The 13,516-nt window shown below is 41.5% G+C and overlaps 1 pseudogene; it reads left to right on the plus strand.

Annotated features, from left to right (window-relative positions):
• The window catches only part of LOC102185541, a 48,674-nt pseudogene extending 38,586 nt beyond the window's left edge, over positions 1-10,088 (plus strand).

Consider the following 13,516-nt stretch of genomic DNA (forward strand, 5'->3'; position numbering starts at 1 on the left):
CTGTGACTTTCAAATGTGCTCAACTTCTTCACATAAGTAATTTAGGCCACCTAGAAAACCCACCTAAACAAGTAAAATTCACTCTGATGCTACTGTGTCCATATGCTTAAAGACAACGATATGAAAAAGGTCAATCTGATATATTCAAGCCTATTAAAGAGAGAATCTACTGACTGTACTGCCAATCCAAATGGCCATTATGATTGGCAAGCAAAGCCAATTAAATAAGGAATGGTTCACTTATGGCTTTTATGCAGTCAGAACTTCAGTAAGTTATAAATGCTCTATAAGCCTGGCTCATGGTCAGATTTCCTGGGATCATTACCAGTCCCTTGGTAATTTTATCAAAGAGAGAGGTATCGATCCCAGTATCCCAGCCAAATTTTAACTTACAGAATTACAGATGACCTTCCCAAATTCCCTCAGATTAAGTGATATATTCTGTGAGAATAAGCACCTCTAACTTCTAATGTGCTTCATCCAACCCACGGATGTTTCAGTTCAGTTAAGTCACTCAGTCATGTCCAATTTTTGCAACCCCATGAACCGCAGCACACCAGGCTTCCTTGTCCATCACCAACTCCTGGAGCTTGTTCAAACTCATATCCATTGAATCAGTGATGCCATCCAACCATCTAATCCTCTGTCATCCCCTTTTCCTCCCGCCTTCAATCTTTCCCGGCATCAGGGTCTTTTCAAATGAGTCAGTTCTTCACATCATGTGGCCAAAGTATTCGAGTTTCAGCTTCAGCATCAGTCCTTTCAAAGAATATTCAAGACTGATTTCCTTTAGGATGGACTGGTTGGATCTCCTTTCCATCCAAAGGACTCTCAAGAGTCTCTCCAACACCACAGTTCAAAAGTATCAGTTCTTTGGTGCTCAGCTTTCTTTATAGTCCAACTCTCACATCCATACATGACTACTGGAAAAACCAAAGCTTTGTCTAGATAGACCTTTGTTGGGAAAGTAATGTCTCTGCTTTTTAATATGCTGTCTAGGTTTGTCATAGCTTTTCTTCCAAGGAACAAGTGTCTCTTAATTTCATGGCTGCAGTCACCATCTGCAGTGATTTTGGAGCCCCAAAAAGTAAAGTCTCACTGTTTCCCCATTTATTTGCCATGAAGTGATGGGACCAGATGCCATGATCTTAGTTTTCTGAATGTTGAGTTTTAAGCCAACTTTTTCACTGTCCTTTTCAGTTTCATCAAGAAGCTCTTTAGTTCTTCTTCACTTTCTGCCATAAAGGTGGTGTCATCTGCATATCTGAGGTTATTTCTATTTCTCCCAGCAATCTTGTTTCCAGCTTGTGCTTCATCCAGTCCAGCATTTCTCATGATGAACACTGCATATGAGTTAAATAAGCAGGGTGACAATATACAGCCTTGACATACTCCTTTCCCAATTTGTAACCAGTCTGTTGTTCCATATCTGGTTCTAACTGTAGCTTCTTGACCTACATACAGATTTCTCAGGAGGCAGGTCAGGTGGTCTGATAGTCCTATTTCTTTGGGAATTTTCCAGTTTCTGCCTTGTCCAACGCAATAACACAGAAGCCTTGATGAGTCCACAGAAACCTCTTCTCCCACCACACACTCAACAACAAAAAATGAACCTATTCTAATTCTTCTTTAGTGTGTTTTTGATCATCCCATTGGCAGTATCAACTGAATGTGGCATGGACAGACATTTAGTTACAACCACCGATTTCTCTACATACCTTCCCAGCAAAGAGAGAGAAGATGAAGTGTGAAGAGCAAAGCCATGAGCTTTGACTCCTGCTAGAAAAAAAGAAAATCATCAGCCTCACTGTCTACTCCCCTTGGAGATCAACTTTAGCTATACTGGTTCAGAAATGGAGGTCGGAAAACACCAAGCTATGACATTACTTTAGCAAAATGAGAAATCTGATCAGTACTTTCCCCCTGAGAACACCTAGGGAAGATCGTCTCTAAAGGCGGGTAAACTAACATGGAGCAAAGTGCTCCAGAAGATGAGGCAACTGTAGTGTCCCACCAGTCTGCAGGATAACTTAGGATGAGAATCCACAGATTAGTGGATATTTGATTGTCAGTCTTCTAATTTTGTCAATAGAAAACGAAATAATATGGTATTTATTTGCTTGATTTTATTTGAAAACTCAGTTGATTCAATAAGAAAAAAATGAACGAACAGGGTTTGATATCACTCAGGTTTTAATCTCGAACTCAACAAGTTAACCGAGTTCTAGTTTTCATATGCTTGTTTTGTATGTTTATATAGCTCAAGTTACCTATAAACACTAGAGCGGGATTTCTTTGGTAATAAGGATTAGAGGCATTGTTATTGTAGAAAATAATATGAATGACTATAGTTCAGAAAGCACTAATGCCATTCCTAGGAATATAAACTACAGCTTAGTTGGCTGTGAAACATAAATACATCTAGTTAACACTTAAGCACATTTTGAGGGTCTGAAAAATCATCTTTTCTCTTTTTGAGCAATACTGACACTCATTACCACCTTTGAATATAATTTCATGCAACTTAATTTTCTTATTTATAAAACTGTTTCCAGGTGTGATTATTATTCATCCATCACATGATATATTTTTAAAAATGAAAACTGACAGCATTCATTTCTAAAATTTATGTATGCTGGTAGAATGCTCTAATTATACAACAAAGTAATTTAGTTAATGTAATTTTTTGATACTCAGTTATACTCCCTAAAGATGTTCCTAAAGTTTAAAAAAAAAATTAAACTCCAAAGTCCATGTATGTTTTCATTAATACTATTCACAATGTCTTTGTGGATTGTAACTATATAACCCAAGGTGATGTCTGCTAATTCTTTCTCAATTTCCTTTTCTTAATCTGCATAATAAGAAACCCCAAGGATAGACAAAAAGAATATCTTTGATATAATTGTGGGCTCACAAGCAAATTCTGACAGTAGAGTCTGAAAGGATTACTTCAGCAGGAACGTCCTGAACATGAGAAAATTCAGGGAAATTTCAGACACCCTTAATCTATTTGTAAATGCAGAGAGCAGAAGTACAACATATGACCCCAGTACTAAAGAACTCCAGATAGGCATTCCACTTTGCATTAAGATATAGGTGCAATCATTCATTCATTCAACATTTATTGAGAGCCTATTAGATGACTGGCACCAGGTGGAGCTTCCCTGGTGGCTCAGCTAGTAAAGAACCCACCTGCCAATGCAAGAGATACAAGAGACATGGGTTTGATCCCTGGGTCGGGAAGATCCCATGAAGAAGGAAATGGCCACCTGTTCCAGTATTCTTGCCTGGAAAATCTCATGGACAGAGAAGCCTGGCGGGCTACAGTCCATGGAGTTACAAAGAGTTGGACACGACTGGCTACTGATGCACCTAGCCTACTAAGGTACCAAGCAGCAGGAATTCAAGAATGAAAAGGATGGGTCTCTGCTCCAGTCTGGGGAGGGAAGAGAGAAGACAGATGCACAAGGGATTTGCCTGTAGAGGTTAAGATTCAACATGGCTACAAGCTTCTCCTGGAAACAGTGGTGATTCAGGTAAACATCAGTCAAGTCTGCTCTGAAGCAAGATCCCTGGTAAAGAACAATCAAGAGCAAAAGACACTGGCTCCCGGGGTCCTCCTCCAACTGAGCATCAGAGTCTGCTGGCAGAAACCCTGTAGTCCCCAGCTTAGAAATCCCTTCCCCATTGCATCAAGACTGTTCACAGACCTTGAGTCCTACAGCAGGTGTCCCCAACCTCCGGGATCTAATGCCCAGTGATCTGAGGTGGAACTGATGTAATAACAATGCTGCTGCTGCTAAGTCGCTTCAGTTGCGTCCAACTCTGTGCGACCCCATAGTCGGCAGCCCATCAGGCTCCCCCATCCCTGGGATTCTCTAGGCAAGAATACTGGAGTGGGTTGCTATTTCCTTCTCCAGTAATGGCAATAGAAATACACAATAAATGTAATGCTCTTGAATCATCCTTAAACCATTCCCCCACCCTCCACCAGCTGTACGTGGAAAAACTGTCTTCCATGAAACCAGTCCCTGGTGCCAAAAAGGTTGGGGACTGCTCTCCTAGAGGACACCCCCCAACAAAGGGGCCTGGTGGGCCTTTCTGCCTGCAGCACTGTTTATTTATCCTCTTTCATAATTAAACCTTCTTCTAATCCTACAAGGTAATAATATTTGCAAATGGAGAACACCTGGCTAGCCAACATGATGAATTTTCCAGGCTTCTGGGAAAAGGGTTATTCAAGCCAAAAGAAATCTAACACGCCCCCAGAAAGTAACCTGAGCCCTTCACAATATGAATACACAGGCACAGGGGTTAAATGTATAATGTATATTCAGCACAGAGAAAGCATGAATATTATGTCTCTGTGTGTGTGCGTGTGTGTGTGTGTGTGTAACCACAGAATTCTAAGCTTGTAGGGTGTGCTTTACATCTATATCATATGTTATCCAGATACCAGTTGTATATTATAAGCTGCATATGCAATACCATATGGACACCATAAAATATCACATGTGTTGTCAGGATAATTTTACATTTAGTGCATGATTAAAATGTCTTATATTATACACCTATCTTTTCTGTGTGTGCATGGATTTGTCTCACAAATTGATTTCATTATCAAATTCAGATATCAATCAAAGTTAAAGTCTCTTTACTGAAATTTAATAATAAGCAATATGGAAACGTGACTACAGTTTGGTTTTCTTCCCTAGATTTTTCTGCCATGCAGCATTTAACACTGGTGCAGCTGTCAATACCCATTCATCTGCTATCGGGCAGCTTTTTCCTTTCACTCACTGTGACATTTTTAAAGTGGCAAAAAAAAAAAAAAAGCTTAAAACAGCATATTTGTCACTTTTTTCTTTCTAGTGACCTTTTAAACACTAGGGAAAATTATATGTACTAAACCTTTTAATCACTCCATGTACATTTCACAATAGTGCTTTCTATAGGGGTATCCTTTAATTAAATTTAAGAAATTTACATTGTACACACTGCTGTTCATTTAATTATTCAAACATTTAAACATAAGAAAACCTCATAACTTTTAGCTATGGCAACCATGTGATGTAACGGTTATCTATATTAAGAATCATTTTTTATAAGGAGAATTTCAGAAATAACTTGTACATACCCTCAGCTTCCACTCTTTAAGTCCTGATAAGTAGCTACATGAAGCACTTTCCTTCAGCATTTAAGAAATTTAAGAATTTAAATCCAGCGAAGAAAAACAGTCTTTATGTTTCCATATTGTTTTTTATTAAATTTAAGGGAAATTAAGAAATTTAAGGAAAAAGATACGTGGATGGCAAGACATTACAGGGAATGTTTCCAGGAGGAAGATGTTATGATTGAGTCTCTGGGCTTCCCTGTCGGTCCATTGGTTAAGAATTCCAATGCTGGGGTCATGGGTTTGATCCCTGGTCAGGTAACTCAGACCCCACAAGCCATGGGGCAACTAAGCCCAGGAAGCACAACGTAAGATTCCCAGTGCTACAACTAAGACCTGACACAGCAAAAATAAACAAATACATAAGCAAATATTAAAAAGAAAAACTGAATCTCCACCTTATTTTGGATCAGTCTGTGTGACCTTCAGGGAGTCACTGTGTATCTTTGATTGCACCATTATGTCACTGTTTGCAAATTAAAATACTGATAGCCACTACTTTTCATCACAGTATCATTGTGGGGATCAAATTAGTAAATATCTGTGAATATGCCCTGAAATCTACTTTAAAAATGAAAAGTAACATGACTTTTAGTTCAAAAACAAATATTCTCTGTTTTCTAGAAGTGGAGAAATTTAAAATTCTTGTAACATACCAGAAAGAAATCAAAGGTTTAAAACAAGCTAAAATATCAACATTAGCAGTACATTATTTAAAACCAGTGTCCTTTATAAAAACAGAAACAGAAATACTGCTGTCCCTGCTATAGAAGGGCTTCCCTGGGGGCTCAGAGGTTAAAGCGTCTGCCCACAATGCGGGAGACCCCAGTTCGATCCCTGGGTCGGGAAGATCCCCTGGAGAAGGAAATGGCAACCCACTCCAGTATTCTTGCCTGGAGAATCCCATGGAGGAAGGAGCCTGGTAGGCTACAGTCCACGGGGTCGTAAAGAGTCGGACACGACTGAGCGACTTCACTTCACTTCTGCTATAGAATGGTATTACAAATCGCAAAGAGTAGTAATTCTGGAGTGCCCATTTAGTTTAATTTTTATTATTATCATTTTCACTATGACTGTCATACCTTTAGACACAAATAAGTCTCACAGACATAGAAAACAAATGTATGGCTACCAAAGCGGAAACAAGGAAGGATAAGTTAGGAATTTGGGATTAGCATAGACTATATATAAAATACTATATATAAAATAGACAACAAGGACCTACTGTATAACACAAGGAACTATACTCAATACTCTGTAATAATCATAAAAGAACCTGAAAAAATACATAAACATATATATACAAATATAACTGAATCACTTTGCTGTACATCTGAAACTAACACACACTGTAAATCAACTGTGTGTGTGACTTCTAAGTCACTTCAGTTAAGTCAGACTATTTCTGACCCCATGGACTGCAGCCCACCAGGCTCCTTCATTTATGGAATTTTTCAGGCAAGAATACTGGAGTAGGTTGCCATTTCCTAGTCCAGGGGAACTTTCCAAGTCAAGGATTGAACCTACCTATATTCCATCTCCTACATTGGATGTGGATTCTTTACCACTGAGCCACGTGAGAAGTCTGTGACTTTCATACTAGAAAAGTTTTTATTTTTTTTTTAAAAAAGGAAAGTGAATGGGCTGCATACCCTAGGTCAGAATCTCTTATTTCACCACTTATGAGTTAGCCACCAAGAGAAACTTAGTTTCTCAAATCATCAGTTCCCTGGTCTCTGCAACTGAGAACGTAAGACTGAACACAGAAAGTTCTTAGGAGGGTCATAAATAGTGTATCTTAGTCAGTCAGTCAGTTCATTCACTCAGTCATGTCCAACTCTTTGCAACCTCATTGACTGCAGCACACCAGGCTTCTCTGTCCATCACCAACTCCCAGAGCTTGCTCAAACTCATGTCCATTGAGTCAGTGATGCCATCCAACTATCTCATCCTCTGTCACCCTCTTCTCTTCCTGTCTTCAATCTTTCCCAGCATCAAGGTCTTTCCAGTGAGTCAGTTCTTCACATCCGGTGGCCAAAGTATTTGAGTTTCAGTTTGGCATCAGTACTTCCAGTGACTATTCAGGACAGATTTCCTTTAGGATTGACTGGTTTGATCTCCTTGCAGGCCAAGGAACTCTCACGAGTCTTCTCCAACACCACAGTTCAAAAGCATCAGTTCTTCAACGCTCAGCTTTCTTTATAGTCCAACTCTCACATCCATACATGACTACTAGAAAAATCATAGCTTTGACTAGATGGACCTTTGTTGGCAAAGTAATGTCTCTGCTTTTTAATATGCTTTTAGTTTGGTCATAGCTTTTCTTCCAAGAAGCAAGAGTCTTTTAATTTCATGGCTGCAGTCACCATCTGCAGTAATTTTGGAGCCCAAGAAAATAAAGTCTATCACTGTTTCCATTGTTTCCCATCTATTTGCCATGAAGTCATGGGACCAGATGAAATGATCTTCGTTTTTTGAATGTTGAGTTTTAAGCCAACTTTTTCACTCTCCTTTTCACTTTCATCAAGACGCTCTTTAGTTCCTCCTCACTTTCTGCCATAAGGGTGGTGTCAGTGTATCTGAGGTTATTGATATTTCTCCCAGCAATCTTGATTCCAGCTTGTGTTTCATCCAGCCCAGCGTTTTGCATGATGGGCTCTGCATATAAGTTAAATAAGCAGGGTGACAGTATACAGACTTGAAGTACTCCTTTCCTGATTTGGAACCAGAATGTTGTTCCATATCTGGTTCTAACTGTTGCTTCTTGACCTGCATGGAAATTTCTCAGGAGGCAGGCAAAGTGGTCTGATATCCCCATCTGATATTCCACAGTTTGTTGTGATCTACACAAAGGCTTTGGCGTAATAAATAAAGCAGAAGTAGATGTTTTTCTAGAATTCTCTTGCTTTATCTATGATCCAACGGATGTTGGCAATTTGATCTCTGGTTCCTCTGCCTTTTCTAAATCCAGCTTGAACATCTGGAATTTCACGGCTCACAGTACTGTTGAAGCCTGGCTTGGACAATTTTGAGCATTACTTTGCAAATGTGTGAGATGAGTGCAGTTGTGTGGTAGCTTGAACATTCTTTGGCATTGCCTTTCTTTGGGATTAGAATGAAAACTGACCTTTTCCAGCCCTGTGGCCACTACTGTGTTTTCCAAATTTGCTGGCATGTTGAGTGAAGCACAGTGTATATTAAGGCTCTGGTACATAATATGGAGAAACGGTATTTATCACTGTTGTTTTGGCAAGAACTCTCTTACCACACTTTGCTCTGATAGTAAGGTGGAAAACTGCTTCTGGAGTTCAACAAAAGTCCAACCAGCGTTCCAAAAAGTTGCTGTGCCCGTGTTTGGGCACCACATGAGGACAAAGAAGAAAGCTGAGCGGTGCTGAAAGCAACCAGCGTTGAAACAGTGGAGGAGGTGGGGCGGGAGTGGGCGCAGCCCCTTCTCCCTTTCCCCTCAGTGGCCACGCCCAGAGCAGCCTCTGAGTCCTTACTACGGGGATCCAGACAGACACAGCCACCTCCGAAAACACTATGGCATCACCTCTCCCATCAGTTCAGCAGGCCCCGAGGAAACTGAGTGCCTACTTACGCAGAAACTAGTTGAGACTCTGAATCCCTCTGGGGTTTGGGAAGAGGAACTACAGTGCAGGAATTTCATTTTGGGAAAATCAAATTTTCAGGAAAATGTTTTACTTTTGAATCTCATAGATGAAGAGTACATACAGAAGCTGCTGATAATAATTGATGTGTTGTGTTGCCGTAAGACATGTTAATGGAATTGTCTTCTTCACCTCATACTACGATAAATTGAAATTACAGGAAGAAGTCAAGGATGTAAGGGGCTTTCCAGGTGGTCCTAGTGGTAAAGAACCCGCCTACCAATGCAGGAGACATAAGAGATGCAGGTTAGATCCCTGGGTCCGGAAAGATCCCCTGGAGGAGGAAATGGCAACCCACTTCAGTATCTTTGCCTGGAGGATCCCACAGACAGAGGAGCCTGGTGGGCTGCAGTCCACGGGGTCGCAAAGAGTCGCGCACGACTGAAGCGATTTAGAACGCACCTAAAAGGGCGAACTTCGGGAGTTGGTGATGGACAGGGAGGCCTGGCGTGCTGCGATTCTTGGGGTCGCAAAGAGTTGGACACGAGTGAGCGACTGAACTGCACTGAACTGAAAAGATGGAAGAGCTGTTGAAGAGGCCTTGGTAACCAGTTATCAAGTTGCGCTTTTGTGGAATAGAGATTGATATTTTGTTTGCAAGATGGACACTGCAGAAGACTTGGATTTAAAAGATGACAGTCTGCTTAAATTTTTAGATATAAGATGCATAAGAAGTGTTATTGGTTGCAGCATAACTGATGAAATTTTACGACTAGTACTAAACATTTCTTCAGAGGCAGTGCGGTGGTAAAGAATCTGCCTGCTATATGGGAGACTTGGGTTCGATCCATGGGTCAGGAAGATCCCCTGGATTAGAAAATGGCAACCCACTCTAGTATTCTTGCTGGGAGAATCCCATGGACAGAACCTGGCAGCTACAGTCCATGGGGTCAGAAAGAGTCGGACACGACTGAGTGTTCACACACACACACACACACACTAAAGCTTGACAACTTCAGCTTAACCCTAAGAGCTATCAAACTGTGGGCCAAATGCTGCAACATCTATTCCAATATATTAGGTTTCCTTGGTGCTGTTTCCTGGGCTATGATAGTAGGAAGAACTTGCCAGTTTTGTCCAAATGCAGTAGCATCGACTCTTACACATACTTTTTTTTTTGAGTGGGGGGGGGGTGTGTATTTTCCAAATGGAAATGACCAAATCCAGTCCTATTGAAACAGCCAGAAGAAAACGATCTTAATTTGTCGGTATGGGACCCAGGGCTTCTCAAGTGGCACTAATGGAAAAGAATTGCCTGCCAGTGCTGGAGATGCAAGAGACTAGGGTTTGATCCCTGGGTGCGGAAGATCCCCTAGAGGAGGAAACGGCAACCCATTCTGGTATTCTTGCCTGGGAAACCGCATGAACAGAGGTGCCTAACAGGCTACAGTCCATTGGGCAGCAAAGAGCTGGATACAACTGAGTGAATGTGTGCATACACACAGTTTATAATATCAAAGTCACTAGTATTTTAATATATTCTGTATAGAACTATCTTATAAGCCAAAGTTGTATGGGCATTTGTGCTTTAAAAAATAGTAATGGAGACTTCCCTGTGGTCCAGTGGTTAAGAATCTGCTTCCAATCAGGGGACATGGATTCAATCCCTGGTCAGGGACCAAAGATTGCACATGCCTTGGGGCAACTAAGTCCGTGCCCCACAACTACTCAGCCCACATGCCACAACTACTCAGCCTATGCACCACAACTAGAGAAAGTCCAAGCACCTCAATGAAGATTCAGTGAAGCAAAAAAAAAAAAAAAAACTAACAAAAGAATACTTGAAAAAAAAGATTCCAGCCAGGAATCAAAATGAAGTTCTCCCTATCCTTCAAGGGGTCGTCTTGGAGCCATCTTGCTTTGGTTTTGGCATCCTAATGAAACAAAGTCTGGAAAGAACAGCCCTCCGGCTCAAGGCTAAATATCACTGTTAGTTTGCAACCTCCAGAGTTTGGTTTGTCACCTGGGTGAAATTCAGAGTTGCCCCTCCCCTACACAGAAGACAAAGAGAGACCAAAGAAAGAGGCAGACCCTCCATATTGGTAGATGGCAGATGTAATCAGCAAGGAAACTTACTTAAGAGGCTTGTCACGGGACCACAAGATAGTTAGGTCTCTGCCCCTGCTGGTCAGAATTTTTTAAATGTATATAGATGCCATAACTATGTTTAGTCATGTATATACCATCCAGATGGTCTCAACAACATCTCATCCCCTCGAGGCTCTGTCTTTGAAATAGCTCCTAGTGTGCGAATGGTGGGCGAAATGTGTATTTCAAAGACAGGGGAGAGGGTGTGGAGCCTCTGATTGCCTGCATCCAACTAGCAGGTCAACAGTCGTCCTGGGATGTCCTGGGACTTCCCTGGCAATTCAGTGGTTAAGACTTCGTGCTTTCACTGCAGAGGGCATGGGTTGGATTCCCTGGTCGGGGAACTCAGATTTTGCATGCCTCATGGTAGAGTCAAACAAAGACAGTCATGACATCTTTGTCCCTTCCTCATCATCCTCTCATATGAACAGGAAGTGGGGTAATGGGCTCTTGTCATGCCTGGTGGCACCTGGACTGTTCTGCTAGAGTACACTGAACAACGCAAGAAAGGAGAGTATTACGATCACTTGAAGCCGTCGTGTCAGGGAGGTTCTGAACAGGGTCCTGGGCTGGGTCTTAAAGAATGAATAAAATTTACTAGCTGGCAAGATTGGGGGGAAATATTCCTTAACAAAGACAACGTGTGTCCAAATCTCAGGGATATGAAAGGACATGGATGGTTCACTGTGTGGAAGCCAGATTTGAAATTTGAGATCGGATGGAGATCAACAGTGACGGTTTCATGGCACCACACTAAGAAGTCAGGGTTTTATCCTCTCTTCTGCTAGGACCCAACAAAGTGTTCAGTGGGAAAGAAACTTTTCCAGATTCTGTGTTTTGGAAAGATCATTGAAAGTTTGTATATAGAATGGGTTGCATTAAGGTGGGAAGATTCCACATGCCACGGAGCAACTAAGCCCGTGTGCCACAACTACTAAGGTTTTGCCCTAGAGCCCATGTGCTACAACTACTGAAGCCTGCATAGCCTGGAGCCCATGCTCTGCAACAAGAGAAGCCACTGCAATAAGCCCATGCACCTCACTAGACAGTAGCCCTTGCTCCCAGCAACTAGAGAAAGCCTAGCAACGAAGACCTAGCGCAGCCAAAAATAAATAAATATTTAAAATATTCTTTTTTAAAAATTATTCTAAGAAATTAATTAGTAGACTTTAGAATAGTCTAGACAAGAAATTGTGTGCCCCTGGACTAAGGCAGCATGGGTGTAAGTTCAAGAAGGGGACAAGTAGGAGATGGAATCAGTAGAACATAGGGACTGAGTGTAAGAAGTGGGAAGGAGAGAGGAGCTAGGTTTTCTAGTTTCCTGACTAGGGCGCCTGAGTGGATAGTGGGCAGATTAAACATAATGACATGTGTTTCCATGTGAAAATGCTCAAACACGAATACACCAGAAGACATAATGAAGCAGTCCTATGTTTGCACTTATTTACAACAAATGTTTAGCTTTCTGAGACACTTTTGTTTATATTTGACATTTGGAAATAAAGGCTAAACAATTCTATTCCTATATACTTAAAATCACTTTGAGTGTGCGGTAGCTCCAAACGCTAGGCCATCTTCTGGGCAATGATATGCTTTCCCACACTGGGACATCATTCAGCAATAATGTGTCATGCTTGATAATATTCTCAACAAAACATGACACAATTTCCCTTCCACTTACGTGGTAGCGGCAGTCTTGGAAAATTCTGTATATCTTTACACGGTGCAAATTTCCTGCACAGTGTGTGTTAATTGCTCACTCGTGCCTGACTCTTTGTGACCCCATGGACTGTTGCCCACCAGGCTTCTCTGTCCTTGGAATTCTCCAGGCAAGAATACTCAAGTGGGTTGCTATTCCTTTCTCCAGGGGATCTTCCCAACCCAGGGATTGACCCTGGGTCTCCCACATTGCAGGCAGATTCTTTACCATCTGAGCCACCAGGGAAGCCCCCAAAATTCTATGTATCTTTACATGGCTCAAGTTTACTGTATGTTCATAGGTAAAATGGTATTACACTCCAGGCTTAGAAAATTGTAAACAGCGTTTTCACTCACATGGATGCCTGTTGAGAACATCTGAAGTTGTACAGAATACAAGACCATTCTCTGTGTGAAACTGTCCTGAGTGTGACAAAATCTTGAGTGTCTCTGCCTCCTCATATACTATGGTGACACTGAAGTGATCGTAGCAACTGAAGCATTGAGGCAATTAAAAATACTCCCAAGATATTTCCTAAACATTCCACAGGAAATCAATCACTCTGACTCCATTTAAGACTAGTGTGCTTGGGGAATGTTCCAGAGAAAACACCACAGCATCCTCTTTCTCAGTATCTGTGGGTATCATTTCAGCCCAGTAATTAAAAATCTCCTTCTTTAAAGAGGGCCTTCCCTGGTGACTCAGACGGTAAAGAATCTGCCTGCAATGTGGGAGACCCAGGTTCAATCCCTGGGTCTCGAGGATCCCCTGGAGAAGGGAATGTCTATCCAGTCGAGTATTCTTGCCTGGAGTATCCCATGGACACAGAAGCCTGGCAGGCTGTAGTCCTTGGGATCACAAAGAGTCAGACATGACTGAGAG

This window comes from Capra hircus, chromosome 5 (assembly GCF_001704415.2).
Source record: "Capra hircus breed San Clemente chromosome 5, ASM170441v1, whole genome shotgun sequence".
In the NCBI taxonomy this organism is placed as follows: Eukaryota; Metazoa; Chordata; class Mammalia; order Artiodactyla; family Bovidae; genus Capra; species Capra hircus.